The sequence below is a fragment of the Taeniopygia guttata genome, chromosome 3 (assembly GCF_048771995.1).
Source record: "Taeniopygia guttata chromosome 3, bTaeGut7.mat, whole genome shotgun sequence".
Taxonomy (NCBI): Eukaryota; Metazoa; Chordata; class Aves; order Passeriformes; family Estrildidae; genus Taeniopygia; species Taeniopygia guttata.
This window is the reverse complement of record NC_133027.1, coordinates 18,569,816-18,589,054: the sequence shown is the minus strand read 5'-3', so window position 1 is coordinate 18,589,054 and position 19,239 is coordinate 18,569,816. Positions and strand designations below refer to the sequence as shown.

General features: G+C 38.1%; 1 long non-coding RNA gene across 1 annotated transcript; it reads left to right on the top strand.

The window, feature by feature from the left end:
• Positions 1-101: 101 nt before the first annotated feature.
• Positions 102-14,296, top strand: LOC140683572 (uncharacterized). The gene is made up of 3 exons (XR_012054740.1): positions 102-234; positions 5,097-5,263; positions 13,657-14,296. It is a non-coding gene; the product is annotated as an uncharacterized lncRNA (long non-coding RNA).
• The last annotated feature ends 4,943 nt before the right edge of the window (positions 14,297-19,239 follow it).

Here is a 19,239-nt window from a genome sequence, read left to right as displayed (position 1 = left end):
CAGTCACAGGGTAGATTAGCCACATTACTCTCCTCCAAATTTATTGTCTAATCTTAAGCCTGTAGATTTCTTAATTTTCTGACTTATGACTCACCATGAAGTTTTGCCCTCAGGTACATGAAAACCACAGTGCTGGCAAACAGCTCCTTTAATGCCTAGGTTGTATCACAATCTTTCTTGCCTGTGTTGCCTGGGAGGATTCACATGAGATTGCCAAGTAAACATCTAATTCAGGTAAGCATAAATGAAGGCATGGTTTTATTGCTGATGGCAGGAAAGAAACTCCTGGGAGACAGGTGATGGACAACAGTGCAACATCCTGTGTGTGTCTAGGTGCTGATTCTCTTGGTAATTTTACAGATACATCTGAAGGTGAGATCCTGACCCTGACTACCATTTTCTAACAGTGCTGATTGCTACCCAGCAGCATGGACACAATCATCCAGCCAAATTGTTCTGGAAGATGTCCTCCACAATTTGCATGATCATACAAGCTCATTGACACACATCTCAGCTGCCAGAAGACAAGCTGTGCAGAGAGGATTCATGGCACTACTCCATGAGTAGTTTCAAAATAAGCAGAAGGGAATGGACTGGCATTTGTTGTTGGTAGTCCTGTTAGCTTTTTCTTCATCTTGACTAGGACTTTACAGAAGGAGGCCACACCCTTTCTTATGATGGGTCTGTCTTTCCCCTGTCCTTACTTTCCCAAAAGTTCCTTGATCCATTGCTACCCCCAAATAAGATACTGTCTCTTTATCCCAAAGACCAATTTTGCCATAATGCAGCCTTGAACAGAGAAGGTAGAAGTATATGCACCTTTTTTCCCATTTTTTCTGTCAACAAGGTGACAGAAGGTGCCTCTTCAGCACACTGACGAGCAGGAGAAGATCTTTCCATAAATTAGGGACAGGATGATCACATATATATTTCTGCAGTAGAGTGGTTTTCACTTAAATTATCTCATACATATATATTTTAAAACAGATATATTTCTTATGATAAACTGGCTCTCTATATGCCCATCAGAGGTTGGGGTTCTTGGATATTTTTGTGTCTCATAGATAGAGTATGGAGGACACAGACCGCCTCAGTGTCCCATATCTTGGTAACAAAATTATGGGAGGGTAACAATTGCCAGAAGTTTCTGGCTATTCACATAAAGAATGTAACTGTTTGCCCTTACAGAAGCTTTTCTTTTTACTTGCTTGACTCAGTTGTAACACCACAGATATTATAGATGAGAAAGACTAATTTCTAAGTCTCACAAAACTAATGGATGCTTTAAAGCGATGTCATTGTTTATTGCACACATGGGTGAGGGAACAGAGATGTGAACTCATGTATTTATTTTTTTAATAGCTGTGAGAATTGGGAGAACTAATTTACAGTTTATCTGCATGGTATTTTATAGTCGGGAAATATGAGAGGAAGACACAAGAGAAACATAATTCATATTTCTGAATTTTCTATGTAAGAGGAGCTGGAGAGTAAGGAACTTTATCAGTATTCCAGCCTTTGTGAGGAAGACTTCAGAAGGGCATTTTTATATCTTATACATCATATTTGTCTACATTGTGTTTAGCAATGTGTTTTGATGGCCATGAGGGTTCAAGAAATACGCTTCTGGCTATACTTTCTTAGCCATGTGAAAAAATTTTACTCTAGCACTAAAGAGCACTAAAGAAAGCCTTTCAGCATGTGTGGCATGAAGTGCCATAATACAGAATGTGCCAGCATGGAATGCATACATGGGACACTCCTACCACCACAAACTGTGGTAGGACACAAATGTAGTAATTATGAGAGCTGTGAAGGCTTATGTGCAGAGAGATAAAAAAAAGGGCTATGCTATAGCCATCAAAGACTTGTGACATGAATGCCCCACATGAAGAAAGACTGTTCATTCCAGAAGGTAAAGTCATTGAGCAGGACACATATGAGATGCTCTGACTACACTGGGGATCAGGGGTTCCCTCCTGGTATGAGAGTGAGGGTATACCCTAAATATATCCTGGGTTTTCATATTATGGATGTATGACATATCTTTTTAAAGTCTGTGTCTCGGGGATTCACTCATCATCACACAAAGGTCCTTGAGAGCTCCAGACACAGAAAGTGTAAATTAACACAAGAAACACAAAGCTGCTCTCTTTCACTCCATTTCACACGCATAACCATAAATCAGAGAGTGAGGAAAGTCACTGGAGGCAGAAACCTTCATTTGCCTTTAAGTCCAGATTTCAACTCTTTTCTGTAAATTTGTTATTGTATCTGCCTTAGTAATATGAGCTGAGAGGAGCTGTAGAAATCCATGTGGGGAAGCTCTTCCAAAAATGTTTTATTCCTTCAGCCTTTTAAACAGCTGGTTTCTTTCTAAGGAAAAGCTGACAACTACACCAGACTCTGTTGAATTATGTATTGTACCTTTGGGGAGCAAGCTGCAATATGCAATGCAGTGAGCAAAGCTTTCCATATGCGTTTGTCTAAGGATAAGACACAAATCCAAGTCCAAGAGGTGATAAACCCAGTGGTTTGTGTTCCAATCAGTTATAGCTGTGCTCAAAAATAATACCTTGTAAGTGCACATTAGGGGCAATGGAGCAAAACATTACACATGCAAATATAACTCAAGACACTGAGCCTTGTTGTTGGAAAAAGATTCTTCTCTATTGTAAAAGAGCACTGAAGAGGAGAGCTGTTTGCAGGGTTAACTATGCATTCTGTCTTCTGAATTATGATCCTTATTGACAAAAAGAGCAGGCATAAGAAAGCTGGAATTCAGGTAAAAGAGTGAGGTATAACAGCATTGTAGGAAGACATTGGACCAGAAGTTCTTTAGCTACAAAAAATATTCCTAATTATGAGGATCACTATTACTCTGTACATGGAGAAAAAGTGAAGGTTAGGCCTTGGCATTAGTAGTCATATTCCCCAATATTAATCCCAGCTGCTCTTCCAATAACACAATATTTTACAGGTGCCATGGTTTCATGCCAGCCATCAGACAAACCCTATGCAGCCACCCACTCACTCCCACCCATGAGATCAGGGAGGGAATCGGAGGGTAAAAGCTGGAAAGTTCATGGATTGGGACAAAGACAGTTTAATAGGGAAAGCAAAATCCACTCACAGAAGGAAAACAAAATGAAAAGGAATTAAATCACTGCTTCCCAAGGACAGGTAGCTGCTCAGGCATCTTCAGAGAGCAGGGCCCTATCACAAGTAACAGTGACTTGAGAAGACAAACACCATCACTCTAAAAATTCCCACACACACTTTCTTCCTTCTTTTCCCTTATTTCCCCTCCTTTCCCCCTATTTAAATACTGAGAATTATGTCATGTGGTTTGGGATATCCCATGCCAGTTTGGGTCACCTGTCCTATCTGCATCTACTCCCAGTTTCCCATGCACTCCCAAGGTCCCTGCCAGGATGGGAATATGGAAAACAGAAAAGACCTTGGCTCTTGTATGAGCTCTGTTCAGAAATAACAAAAACCTCTCTAAATTATCAACCCTATATTCCGCACAAATAAAAAACACAGCCCCATACATACACATTCCTAGCTACTGGAAAAAAAAATTACCCCAGCCAAAATCAGCACAACAGTGTCAACAACAATAGGTTCAGTGTCAAAACCCCAAGAAATGGTTAAAAGAAGAAATGCTTATGCAACATCCCCACTTCACTTGAATGGAACATAAATGCTTGGTAAATTGTAAAGCTAAGCACAATAGATTTGACAAAATTGTGGGGAGAGTAGAACACCTCTGCAAGCCTCAGGATCCTTCATTTACACAAACAGATTCACAGTGCATTGCTCCCATACCTTACCATATAGACAGCATGATTCCCTGCCATGAAACATCTGGCCCTGCACTTCCTCACTCTAATTAACATTCTATTTCCACTAGCTACTTTCCCTCACCTAGAGCATTTCTGAAATAATTTGCTACTGCTCAGTGGTAAACGTAGGTCCTTAATACTTATAAAGGTGCCTGGTAAATTCAGCCTCTGGATATTCCCTTGAAAGGTGTTGTTCAGGTTAAGCATCTGCTCTGTAGGTGGTTAATTAGCAATAATCAAGTTGTCTTCTGGATGCTAACAACAATAATATGTTAACATTGTTCCAGAAAAAAAAAAAAACCACCACAACTACTTAATAGAAATTGTTCAAGATTGGAAATTTATTATTACCCAATTCTTCAGATATTTGTAACACTGATGTCTCAGAATGGCTGTGGGCTCTGCCCTGAGGAGCAGACCACAAGCCCAGGATTTTGTTATTGACAGAAGCTATTTCTGTTCATTGAATTAAGAATACAGTTGACTGTCCTAAGAAAGACAAAAAGAGAGTGATGATTGACAATAAGATGGGAGAATGGTGCAAAACATGGGTGAAATGCAAGCAAAAACATTGAAATGAGAGGAAGAAAGACTGACAATAGAAGAGGAAATACTGAGGAGACTGAGACTGTGAAAGGACAGGTCTAGGTAAATTCTGCTCTTGTGGATTCTGGATGAGATGCTGACCCAGTAATATTAAAATTGTAGAATTGTATGATTATTTTGGCTGAATAATACCTTCAAGGTTATCATGTTCAACCACTAACCCAAGACTGCCAAGTCCACCACTAAACCATATCCCTAAGTGCCACATCCACATTTCTGTTATATACCTCCTGGGATGGTGACTCTATCACTACTTGGGCAGCCTGTTCTATGCTTGACAACACTTTCTTTTAAGATGTTTTTCCTAATAGTCTATCTAAAATGGCACTAGATAATTTATTTTCTATTTTTACACTTTCTTTGACATTACATGTGGAAGTATATACCTACTAATACAGAGGAGTTTTAGCACAAGGATTTGGAAGGCTGGCAGCCTTGGATGGCAAATTTAAGTTCTGCAGAAACTAACAGAGTCATTAATAGGAAGCCAATTCCAGGCTGTAATCACCTCTACTGCTATGCAGCTGTTACCTGAATAGGGTTTCGTGTGTGAGGATAAAAGTTACTAAGTCTGAAAAATGAACATGAATATCACAATAACAGATATATACTTCCAAATTTTTCTATTTTTTTCCCTTACAGAGAGAAAATTTGGAAGGGCTCATTTTATGAGCTGTGGGACAGCTCCTGCAGATTGAGCAGGATGTATGGGATCACACCAGTGAAATCCCTCCTTGAAGAACTGGCACAAGAACAACAAGTGATCCTGACAGGATTCATGACATTTCAGTTGGAAGAAGACAATAGAGGTAAAATTCCACTAGATGGAATAGCTGAAGCAGATATTAATAGGCTGTGTATGGAAAGACAAATTTTGAGCCAGCACATCCTGTTATCAACTTTACTTGGAAGAGGAGCAGAAACAGTCAAATATACAATTCCTGCTCGTGCTTGGGAACAAGCAGAAACAGTATTTTTATGAAGTCTTCTTATGTCAAAGAGAACATTTTTACCCAGGATTGTCCAGATTATTAGAATTTTAGTTATTTGATAATACAGTAGTATTAGTAGCACTAGTTTTATAGGTATATTAACTTAGAGAAAAAAAATTCCAGATTGAATAACTGTTTCTTTAGTGAATTATTTAAAGTACTAATAGGCAAATATTCTGTTTTGCTATGCCTCATTGAGCTACATGAGTCTGTTTTGCAATGAAATTAGGTCCATCTCTCCAGTCAGAGTGGAGTGACAAACTAGAAGCCTCCTCCACCAGGAAGAATGTTTATCAAAGTACTCAGAATGTCAAGTAGACCTGGCAGGATAAGGACTTTGTTGACAGGGAACTCATGATTATACTTCAGTGCAAAAATGCAGCAAAGGTGGACTACAAAGGAAGAATTTAGAAATATTGCATGGTTGTGTAGGAGTGGTGACAGAACAGTACAATCCCAGCTGAAGATAAAACTTGTAAGGGACACTGAGGGCATCAAAAACTTCTATCACTGTATTACTTACAAAAGGAGGAACAAAGGAAAGGTGGGACGGTTTCTGAATGGGGCAGGGTAAAAGTGGACACAAAGCTGAGATATCTTTGGGATGAGAGGAATAGGCCTCAAGTTAGGATGAGAAGAAATGGCCTCAAGTTGTATCAAGAGAAGTTTAGATTAGGATATTAGGAAAAAATTTCTTCACTGAAGGAGTTACTGGAACAGACAGCCCAGGGAAGTGGCTGAATCACCATCCCTGGAGATATTTACACCTGTAGATGTGACGCCTGGGGACATGGTTTATTGGTGCAATTGGCAGTGCTGGGTTAAAAGGTGGATTAGTGATTTTAGAGGTCTTTTCCAAATTAAACAATTCTTTAATTCTGTGATTCTGCTTTTAAGGCTCTTCAGTTTCAAAATGCAAACACTGTTTTGAATATTTGTGAAAAACTGAACCAAGGTATTTTACTGAAAGGAGAGCTCTTTTTCTTGAAAGCGTTTATGAAAAAATTCCAGTGTTTTCAAAACTTTCTTATGTTCTCTTTTTTCTTAAAAATGTTTACAAAAAGAGAAAACTTTGAAGATTTGTTTGCTAGATGTTGATAGGCAGCTGCTGCTTACTCTGTAACTACTTTTTTTTTCTCAGTTTATTGCACTGGAAAACATTTTGTCCTGCTTGAGGGCAAAGCCCAGATGTGTGAGAACTGTGTCAGGGTCTTGACTCTCAGGGATAACTTCAGAAGATAATACTGGGGTTACCATAGGACTGGCTGGGAAAATACAGTCCTATGGTTTCCACCTCTCTCTGAAAGCCTCCCACTTTCCACCTATTGTTGCTGGCATTTTTGACACAACATTATTCTGGAAATTGCAACCCAAGGTTTCTGTGGTAAGTAATATGTCTCACTCCCTTGTGCACCTGGTCAATAGTCTCTTGTGTCACTGTACTCAGGGTATAGATGGTTTACACAGCTGAAAGATCCACCACACTCCTACTGCAATATGACCCACAACCGGGATTTGGTTCCTTAGGCAGAAGACATTAATTTTTATTTGGCAGGATGACTAAAACACCCTAATGAATTTCAAAGGTCCATTAAAATCTACTTAGAGAATATAAATACATTCTGAAAATTTGTTACAATGAAAAAACTTTTTGAACATTAATGCATATATGTTCCATAACTTTTATAGAAGAAGCTTTTGTTACATCACAGCAGTTTTTCTCAAGTCTGCATTTCCTGGATATAATTAGAATTTTAGAGTCAATAAAAGATGTGAAATTTACTGCAGTGCATTAAGTCATATTTATTCTACTGTTCTTAGAAGTTGACCTGGTGGAGAGGCACTTCCAATAACACTCAAATCTGAACCCAACTCCCAGTTTCATCACTGAAAGTCATACAAGTGCATAAGTGCATAAATGTCTTCCTGACCCAATTAATCCTAATGGAATATACGTAGTAAAAATCAATGTCACCATCTTTTGAGTGATGCACTCAGAATGCCTGAAAATTAACCTCTAGTGCATTCATTCATTTTCCAAACTTTTGCCTACTTATGTAACTTTTCGCTTTGTGAATTAAGGCAATCAATTATCACTGGGTAAGCAGCATTCTTCTGCAATGTCTCAATGAGTAATAAGGAGATAGGACAATTGCACTACAAGCAAAGCTGTCACATCAACTTCAGGAAGTGGTTTGAAGCTGTCCACTTGATGCTTGCCAGGGCTGAAAATTGCTTAGAGGAAAGCAAAATGCCTTGAAACAAACTGAAAGTGAGCTTTGAGGACTTGTAGGTGTTTCTGCCCTTTCCACCTTTGTGTCAGAACTTCTGTCAGGTTTTGAGGAGTAGCAGCACTAGCCACAGTGATTTCCAAGCTGATATCTTAACTTCCATTGCATGGGCAAAAGTAGTCTGGGCGAGGACACAGAATACAAACAGGATTTGTTAAATGTGAACTCAAATCCTCCTATGCCGCCAGTGTGACAGGCATGGTAACTTCTGGCAAGCTAGTGAAACAATTAGATAGAAATACAAACCACTGCAGAGAAATTTTAAAAGTCCATCTAACAGACTCCTAAATTCTTTCTCTCCATGTAGGAAACTGCCAGCTGACAGCTGAAAAAGGGCATTTCTGATATCTCCAGCCATAAACACTTGCAGTGCTGTGGCTCAGCTCCTTGGCTGCTCACCTCTACCCTCACCAATCTACAGGTGCACAAATAGTGACACCTCTAACCAGTCAGAGCAGCCAAGTGCTCCCAGTTCCAGACACAGCATTTCCCTGCAATGGTTTTGCAGTCAGTGTAACATGTTATCTACCTTTACATGTTAACTTCAGAAATACCATGCTTCCCCTGAAGAAAAGCATTCTGAATGAGTAAATATTAATACAGTTATTGTATAATTATATTTATTGTTTTTATATATTTTTGTGTATTGGTTAAAAGCAATTTTCACTTCAAATCACTAATAATGTGATTTTCTTACAGAAGCAGAATTTAATTTTATTTACAGTCAATCAATGTATAGTTTAATCCACTCAGGTTTTCTTAGATACTGCAGAGTGACCTGCAGGACAGAATTTCACTCCAAGTCTTTTTTCAGTTTTACTTTGCTTTTCTCTCAATCTTTCTGTTCCAATTCTGATGTTCAGCAATCAGATCTCATTAATAGCTTCAGAATATTCACTCTATTAAAGATACACAGATGTTGATGCTGATGTTTCTGAAGTCAAGTTTCAAAATTTTTCTTATGGGAAACATTCTTGAAGCTGATGAGTATTACAGTTTTTGTAGAAACTTTCCATGACTTGATGTTCAGCTTGGGTGATTATCATAACCTACTTTTTTACAGGTGTTTCATGGTTTTCAAATAATAAGCTGGAATCTATACAACATATGCTAATGTTTTTGAGACAATTAACATAATTTGTGACTCTCATTGTGACCTACTTTTTTAACATGTAGCCAACATTTGGTAACAGTTAAGTGTGTATTTACATTTATTTATAATATCCCTTGTTACAGGATATTTTCCTAACCGTAAAGTGTGTGCAAACCTAGACCTGAGAAACCCTCATGTCTCGTCCAGAAGCTGAACTGCTGAATCAGGAATGGAAAACTCATGGCCGTAGAAAAAAGACAAACTCCGGCCCAGTTACACAGATTAGTTGCAAGATTGCTAAGACAGGAGACCTGAATCTCCAAGTGCTAAACTTTGAAGTATTTCCATTTGTTGGTTGCTGGTTGCGTAATGAGAATGCAGTGGCCTGAGTCAGTGGATGTATGATTAGCATCAAGTCCATGTACAGTGATAATTTTGACAGCTAACTTTATTCCTCATTTCAGCAATGAAATCTGTATGAAAGTGAAAGTAAAATGTAAGTATTTTCAGAATCAAACAAAAATTTAGTTTCGTCATAAAAGGGTGCTCTCTGCATTAACTGCTAGTTAAAACAAATCTTCCTCTGCCTTAGGCAAAAGCCTGTGATCTCTTTTCTTACCCTCTTTTAAGCATTTTAAAGTACCTATTAGCAGTGCTTGATTAATTGACTCTTAATTTCAGTACTATTGCAAAATAATCCTCACAGGCTGTCCAAGAATAACACACTATAAAATACTGCATCTTAAAACAGAAAAAAAAAGCACTTGAGAATATGTTGCTTTTCAATTTTGGGTACACCACTGTTTATTTTTTTAAAAAACATTGATTAGTTAATAACAAACTTAGCCAAGTGGCTATTCATTCATGAAGATTTCAGAATACAAAAGACAACGAAAGTAAAATCTCAGGTGAAAACAGTCATCAAAATTTAAGAATAAGAGGAACACAGTCTTCAAAATCCTAATAGAACTGTAGGTAAGGTGTAAAAAAAGCAAAACTAAGAAACTGAAAAACAGGCAATACCAAAAGTGGAGATAGCAGCTAGGTGGCATTTCATGCAGTGGCCCAAGCATCGTATGCATGGCAGTGCACATGGTAGTGATATTTTGCAGCAGTGGCAAGAAACCATTAAACATTCTGTAGCTTTTGTTTCCCCCTACAAAATACCTAGGATGAACATGAATATGAGTATGTGTCATCCTAAGTATAATTAAACACTTGCTGCCTGTTGGCTGTGCTGACACACACTTTAGCGTCTGCAGTCGCCGGTGCCTGAGCAGCATAGCTGAGAGCACACCTCAGCCAGTGCTCCTCCAGAGCTTCCTCTGCCTTTCCTTTGCTGCTGCTAAAGTGAAGGATGTGTTTTACCAGCACTCATACATCTATCAGTAGATGTATTTTACCTGGCAGATAGTTCTGACAGTTTGATTAATTAAATTCTTCTGTTGCTCTAAATCTCTTCATTTTAAGCACATTTTAGTAAGTTTCTTGATCTCAAGTGCATTACTGTGCTTTCCAGGCCTTTGTTTTCTTCTTCCCTCTTTGATGATTTGGTTCATTTCCAGGTTAAACTCCATGGGACAGGAGCCCTTTTATTGTACATGTTTGCTTAGGGGCACTTGAATTCTGACTGACACCTCTAGTACAACCACAACAAAACCCCACTGATGTTTGTTCTTTCTAAAAGAAGAAATTAATTTAAAAGCATGTTTCCATTTTTACTTAGATAAAAGCTTGCAAACTCAGATTTAGTTTTTACTTTTCCCCCTATCCATTTCAGTACAAAGTGTATGAAAATTAAAGGAAACTATGACCGCAGATTTCCTGATACCGAAGTTATTTGAGTTAGCCAATAAAGCATGAGATCCACACCACCTCATTAGACTTGCACTGTAGCTTCAGGTGCTAACAAAACGCCAGGACTAAAATAGCTGGAGATCTGTGTCTGGTCAGCAGATATCCCCAAGAGAAAAACCTGTTGCACAATTTATACAAGACAGACTCTCAGGAGGGAGTTCAAGAGCACTTGCCTTTATTGATTAAATAGGATGTACTTACTTATGGAAGATGAGTTCTCAGGGCTACATACCTACACCTGATTAGACTTGTTTGGGACAGCTTTCTGTCACTGAAGCTGATTAACAGGGCACAGCCTGTGTGCAAGTTGCAGTCAGCTCTCTTACACTCCAAAACTCGGTAGTTTCCTTTAAAACACCAATAGCAATTTTTTATCCCACCTAAGTTCTGCCATCATGCAAATTCTCCAAGGGCACTGTTTGAAAAAGTGTTAGCTGTCAGAGGAGAATATTTCCAGGATCATCCCACCAATTAAACTCTATAAATCTTTTAGTACTTAGTTCCTGTCCCAGACTTTTTAATTTACTAGCATAAGTGTATTCCACATCTTCAAAAACCTGGAGCAAGTTAGGCAAACTGGATCCTACACAGAAAGCCTACCCCAGGCACAGACTTAACCACATCCCTGAAATCAATATTCTCTTTTTGGATACTGGGGAAGGCAAGAAAAAGATGTGTAGGCTGCAACCTGAAAAACGAGGGCTGTGGTTTCTTTTTATAATTCTTGTACTGGTATTTTGAACACTGAGAAATGGCTGCTTGGACAAAACTTGGTTAGCTCAAATCATTGCAAAACTAAGAATAATAAATCAAGTATAAATAAAAAGTGCATAATTCAAAGAAAAAATAGGTTTAGCAGGTATCAAAAAAAAAGTGACTATCCAGTTATACTGGTTAACATTTAAATGGAATGTTGGGAGTAATATAAAGCCTGATGTTTAAAGTTTTAAGTATATCTTAAATTTTAAAGATTAGCATGAGATCTTCCTGGCAAGTAGATGGGGACAGATTATCTCCCATGTGAGTGCTGTGGAATTTCCTACGTGTTTTCTCTGAAGCATCTGGCACTGGCTGCCATCTGAAATAGGCAAGACTGCACACTCCAAGGTTTTCTACACCTCAGTCCTCCCCAAATGACACTTTCTTTGCTTCCAAATTGAGATGGAGTTGATTGCTTTTTGCTGATTATTTTCTCCACACCATTCTGCACGTACACTTAGATTTATGGTTTTTGGGGCTCCTTTTTGGTTGTCATTTTCAGTGGTTTTATTAAAGTGTTAGCTCAGGGACCATTGCAATATAGGTTACAATCAATAAATCTTCAGCTGTTTGTGCTTGCTTTACCAGAAAAGTTATATTTCTCTCTTTCAGTCCCCTGATTCCTAGAGCTTATTTTTCCTTTTTCCTAGAGCTTATTTTTCCTTTTTTTTTTTTTTTTTTTTTTTTTGTGTGTGTGTGTGCTTATTTTTCCATTGTTCTCTCTTGCTTCCTCAACCAACTGATGTTTCTGCCAAAGTGCAGGGGCTCATAGGGAGTGAACAGCAATGTCCCTTGGAGCAGCACCACTTGCATAGCTTCTGCTGCTTTAAGGAAACACATGCTCAGGTATTTTGCAGCAGAAACCAGATCGTTCCCTGAAAAATAGTCCCACAGTCTCTTATCAGTTTGTTGAGGATCTGCAGCCTCAGCAGATAAATATTCAAAGGATTTTTTGGGTTCCCAGATTACCACTATAACTTCTTGGTCATACTGCAAAGAAGCAATTAAATGATGCACTATGTGATGAAGAATTTTGCAATAGGATTTGCAATAGCTGCTCTGGGCTTCCTATATCTATATATTCTCACCTCACATGCATAGAGTAGAATATATAGACCAGTTATTAAAGACAGAAATGTTGCAGAACCTGCCACTTTGGGCATATAATTTGAAGTAAAGAGAAAGCAAAATAAAGGTCCCCACCTCCTGGTACTCCTGGTACATTTACCTAGTCACCTCCATGCCTTGTGTATTCAACCACCAACTCCAGCAGTTGGTAACAATTTCTTTTCAATTGATATCTAATTAAGAATTTTGGAACATATTTTGATTCCATGGAAATTAGAATATGGAGGTAAAATTCCAGCTTGTTCCTCCTTGTATTTCAATAGCAGTAATGTGGCAGTTTTGTTTGGCATTTCTACTTACTGGCTGTTCAACTACATCCACATGCATGCTCATCCTTTTTAAGTAGGTGAAAGAGAAATAAAACCCAGAAGATTAACTCAATCAATCCTGTTTCTTTAGGTAAGATCTTAGGCTAATGATGAAGTGACAAAGCTTTGCAGTGGATTCAAGTTACACACAGGAGCATTAAACACCCTCTTTGGGGGGTTTACTCTTGGCTTCTGCAGTCTCAGCTTCTCAAAGTACATCATAACCCCAAGTGCCAAATGCAGTTGCCAGCATTTGCCAGTTTTCCAAATTTTCAATAAATGAACGGGGTGGCAGCCTGCTCACCTGTTATTTGATGGAGAAATCAGAAAAGCACCAGCTGGTGTCAGAAGATGTATTGCTACTAGACTAAGAACCTGGGGACTGTCTTGAGTTACCTGTATGTTTGAGGTTTTTACAAATCAGAGTTGATAAAGTATCATAAAATCAATCATCTGGTTTGCAAAGCATTTGCAACCAATGACAGCATGTGCTTTGCACACTGTAAAATGCAGCTGAATAAATCATAGACTCACAGAATCAATTATAGAATGGTTTCAGTTGGAAGGGACCTTAAAAATCATCTCATTTCAAATCCCTGCCACTAGCAGGAATACCTCCTGTTAGATCAGGTTGCTCAGAGCCCCATCCAGCCTCATCTTGAACACTTCTGGGGATGGATCAACAGTTTGTCTGGGCAACCTGTACAGGCATCTCACTACCCTCACAGTAAAGAATTTCTTCCTAATGTTTAATCCAAATTTACCCTCTTTCAGTTTAAAGCCATCCCCCCATGTCCTCCAAGCCTGGCACCCAGAAGGGCTGAGACCAACAGCTATCACAAGGTACAAATGTCAATCTGAATGTCTACTACCACCACCACCACCACCATTACAAAAAAAAAAGGTTAATAATGGAAAAAAGAAAAGTTACCAGCAGGCCTGCAAGACTTCCTCTAAAATGTGAGTAACATTTTGTTGCTTTTTATTACTGAAATGTCTAGAAATATGAGATGTGTAAATAATAAGCAAAAGGCTATTCAAAAGGAACACAATTAATCAGCACTCCAGTGGGATGGGTCTCTACCAACTTTTAAATACCTTAGGTATTTAAAAATTAAGCTGTCCAATTCTTAGGTAAATTCCAAAGGTAAGAAACATGTTATCTTCTGATAACACCTACTTCTTTCTGTCCCTAATAAAGGAATCTCTGTTTGACTAAATTAGACAATTCATTTGAAGGCAGCTAAAATCAGATGAGGAAAATCCCACTTTACATGACCATGCTTTTGAAGTAAAATTAGCATCTATTGGACTGTGGGGATTGTTGCAAAATCAAAAGGGAAGAAAATTATTTCCCACAGAAATGTTCAAGAAACACTACAAGAAACACCTTCTGTAAGACTTTTACCTCAGATTTCCAATGGATTACTGGCCTCATTGCTAAAGCTGGGGGCTACAAGAAGTGAGGGTAATAAAACAGTGACTTTGTCTTGGCAAAGAAGAACATGGTAAAAAGAAAGTGACCCCTAGAAGCCTCAAACATAGATAGTGGAAGTGAGAACAGATTCATGAGTTGAAAAAACAGAATATACAAGCTGAGATTTCAAGGGTCTTTAAGATCTCAGTGCTGCCAGCATCTCCCTGGAACATAATTAGCTGACAAGTTAGATTTTTATTATTTTAACACTTTTTTTTTTTCCCCCTAAATGTTTCTGTTCCAAATACATTGCTTTAAGGAGCTTGTTGCTTCTCTGGCTAAAATTGCTATTGCTCCCAGCATGAGGAGTCATCCAGATGATGGATATGCCAGAGGTGCTGGGGTAATTGCTGTCAGGCTCCATAGGATTTCAAACTCTAGTTCTGGTCTGAAAATGGGAGAGCTGTGTAAGTTGAAGTGATGGTCGGACCTCAGAAAAGGTTACACTGAATGAGACCAAAATGATAATGAAGTGATAAAACCCTCCAGTCTCAACTGGAACAAGATTAGTTCAAGTATGCAAAGATTACAGACCAGTTCTGAGATGTAAAGATATGTTTTCCCACTTATTTTAAGACTACTCACTTAGCAAAATCTTCAGTGTACAGGTAAGAACAAGCCTGCCACAGAATTGGATGTCTTAAAGGTGCATCTGTACACAGCTCTTTTGAGGCCTCATCAGACTGTCGAAGTGTTTACTGGTGGCAAGTATTTAGAAGAACATTTCCAGCTGCATTTTAACTTTGACATTGGGATCTTTCCCTGCCACTTTATCCAGGTGACATTCTGAGATTTTTTTTTCCTCTCAAACACTATGGTAAAACCAATATGAATTACATGGAGTAATTGCTTTTTCTCCGTGTGCTTTTTTCACTGTTCTTTTGGTATAATTTCTAGGGCTTATACTTTAATGATAGTTCCAAACCATTCCCTGTACTTTTGTTCATCTTGCAGAAGAGATCTGCTCTTGCAGACGTCTCCTCTTATTTGCATGCCAGCACAATGTTAAACCCTTGCAGCCTGATTTGAGTGATTGACAATTTTAGTTCTTTTTAGCAGTCTGGGAAAACTGATTTGCCACCATGGGTGTAACTGCTTTCTTTCCAACACTGCTAATTTACCAAAAGAATTGTGTTCTTGTACATTTACTGAGAGTAACAGAATTTGGAAGTTAAAATTATGTAATTCATTTGCAAACTTACTCTGAATATTTCACTTAAACTGTTTTTTATCATTGCAAAAATAGACTCCATGTGCTGCCATTAATTAAGATATAATTTACACAGATAAGTATCATATTTTTATTTCTAAGTAAATAGAAAAATCCACCTCTGACATATAACTAATGTTCACAGAAAAATCAGTCCTATAGCAATAACTTCCTCTGTGTGTCTTTTATGATTGCTTTTCTTATTCTTCTTTATTCTATGTAACTACAAATGAAACTGCATTAAAGCCAAAGTCAGCCCAGGATTAATTTCAAATTCAGGATTTAACTGAATTTGCATTGAAGGAAAATAAGAGAAATTTAGACATAGTTAATTACTTTCATCTGCCTTATTCAACTGGTTGTGGTTTTTTGTTTTGATTTTTGTTTTGTTTTGTTTATTTTTTGTTTTATTTTGTATTGTTTTTGATCAGAAGCAAGGGAGGTATGGCAAAGAATATAATGATATTTTGAAATGTGGAAACAAGTGTTACATTAAGTACCTTATGAGGCTGAAGAGCTCACTGCAGCCTTGCCATGCTTAATATATGTTCTGTGCTCCTAAGCAAGTAGGAGATAACTTCCTTGCTTTGCAGCATGACTGATTTGAAATTAAACAAATCCAGTTGGAGATGGACTTAAATATTTGTTGAAAATTCCTACTCATCAAAACCAAAACTGTTTTCATAATGGATTGAGTATCAAGGTTTCCAGTTTTATAGAAAAAATATGGTAGATTTTCTTTACTTTTCACATTTGCTATAATTCCTGTCATTTGGTAAAGACATTCTATTTCAAAATTTCACATTGGTTTCTTACGTACTACCACTCAGTTATAAAAAAAAATACTACTTTTTACATGGGACTGAAATTAGTTATGTAAAAGTAATTTCTCTTTCTGATTGCTATATATGCCAAAGTTACTCAAAATAACTTTAAATTACTATGATGTTAACTTCCTTGCTATTGTACTATGAAAACATTTCCTCGACTTTTTTTTTCTTTTAATCTTAATTTAGATTGAAAATGTATTTTAATTTAATGTATTTTTCATTTTTATTCAAGCCTCAGTTTTAGTATATCACTAAAGGAATAAGAACATTTATTATAAGAAATCCCTGGTGGTGCTAACAGAGGGAGTTAGTATATAACTGCCTGAAAGAAAGAGCAATAAAATAACTCCTTTTGAAATTACTAATAGGAAAAAAAAAAAAGTTGAATAGTAAAGAAACTAAGCAAACTGACCACCTGAGCTCCATATATAAACCATGCCTTATTGAAGGTCCAAGTGAATATTTTAAAGCAAAATTTAAGAAAAGTTTTAGTGTATTCTCAAGGTGTGGTAAACCTATAAAACTATTGAGGAGCACTAAAGGGAGAAATTGCCATACTCTTGCTATCAGTGCTCTGCTGAGTCCATTGATGTGAATAAGTGGGGAATTGGGCCCAGGATGTCCATTCCTGCCAGGCAGCTACTCTGGCCAACATTTACGAAGCACAGTGCTCCAGCTTTTGAAAACATGCAGATGTGGCGCTTGGGGACATGGTTCAGTGGTGGACTTGGCAGTGCTCCATTAACAGGGTGGCTCAAGGATCTTAAGGGTCTTTTCCAACCTTTTCCAAACTATTCTATGGCTCTGTGATACCCCAAATGCACACATGTAAAGGCAAGCACCAAGCGAGGGTAAGCATATTTAAGCCTTGACACTGGTGGCTGCTGTGGGGCAGGAGGATGAACTCCAGGAACATGGCAAAAGTGTTTAAGGAGCCAAAGCAGAAGTACTCAGCATAACAGGCATCCTAGAAAACACAGCTCAGTTAAAAAGTAACTCTACAACACAAGAGAGGAAGCAATTTCAGGAACCCTGCAGCATCCCATGCCGGGAGTTTGCATTGCCATGTGTTTGCTGTTATTGTCAGCCAGCTCATGAGATAACACTGACAGTTTGGTTTACTCTGGGATGCAATCGTCTGTCTGAGCAGGACAGGGACTCATCTTCTCTAAGGAGCTGCTTTTATTCTTCCTAATCTCTGTGGTGTTGAAGAGGGTCTGCCCCAGTGCCTGCTGGGCTGGCAGCCCACTGCTAAGCGAGCAGCATTTCCAGGGCAATGGCTATGGGCAGTTACATCTCAGTGTAGGGTCAGTTAAAAGGCACACAGCAGAATGTTTTGAAATGGACATCTGGCATGCAGTAAATGCATTTAGGAAGCAATAAACAGCTCATTTTGAATGACTTCTGCAATTGGTTTCAACACAAGCAGTTGGTGGGAAAACAAGCTTTGAGAAAGGTCATTTATTTCCATATATAACCCATCTCTTCCAGTTAAATTGCTTAGCAATGTACAAAGCAAATCCCAGCCCATTTCTGGTCTGATAATTAATAGAATCTTCTACTCTAGCTGGAGCTGCACAAAGAAAGTGAATGTTGCCCTTGTTATTCTGACTTAATAATTCACCATTTGAGTTGTCAGGTTGTCTTTGAAAGAAGCTGATTGTTGAAATCTGAGTGCAGTAGATGTGAAATATTGTATATTGTATCTTCAAGATGAACATGGAATTCACGTGCTTTTAGTCAGTAATAGATTACTGGCAGCCCTTGGAAAAGAAGAACGTATCTTTGATCGTAAGACATAACGCTGCACTTTTCTTGCTGATGTTCTGTTCAAAGATTATAAATAAAATATGAATACTAAAGAATTAAATTTTCTAACCCTTACTAGAGCAAAGGTATTCTCCTCCCCTTCTTTATAAATTGATGCAATAAATGAGCAGCATGAGCATTGCTAATGTAGGCTTCCAGTGAAAAATAGAAGGATTGGATTTCTAAACCGGCCAGAAAATTGACACTGATACACTGCAATTATACTGAGGAAGGCTGTTAGTTCCCAAAATAAGTAAATATATTGGCGTTAGTAAGCTGTGACTTCTAGAGAACATTGATTCCACATGCTCCATATTCAAAACTGATCATCTTTACTCCTGAAAATCAATATATTCAGTTTGATTTAGATATATCAAACCTGTACTTACATAATTGAGTGCAAGTAAATCGCATTTTAAATTGCACACCAAAATTGCACTGCCCCAGGACAGATTATTCTGATTTTTTTGTGCTTGTAAAGTTGTCATGAAGAGAGTTCAGTGATATGTTTCAGATTATTATTGTATTAACGTGAAACATGATGGTGTCAGCAGCTCATCATGAATCTATTCCATGGTGAATAAAAACAGCAAAAAGGGAAGTGAATTTTGGAAAAGTTTCATATTGTTTAGGGAGAAAACAGTGTGCAGTCTTGACTGGGCCTGACTCAGAAAGAATAATTTCATTTTGCCAAAAATGCTAATATTTAATATTTTTTTCCCATTTTGTAGAGCAAGACTAGGAGATTTCAACATTTTGAACAAAAAGTCAGGAGAGCAGTGTTGTATCATCATGGCAGCAGCTTGGTCCTTCCTCCTTCTGGTATAAGGACGGTGGAGCGTTCCCGTCTAGCCTGGCCCAGCAGCCAGTCAGTGCCTGCCATGCTCCAGCTGAGTTTGTGCTCAGAAAGGCCACTGGTCCCTCCAACCTGGGCATCTGAGAGGACTGCCCTGTGCTAATTCTAGGGTGGTATTTGCTGTGAAGTGGTATCACATTGGATGATGTACCTTTGTAGTGGTGAGCAGAAATAT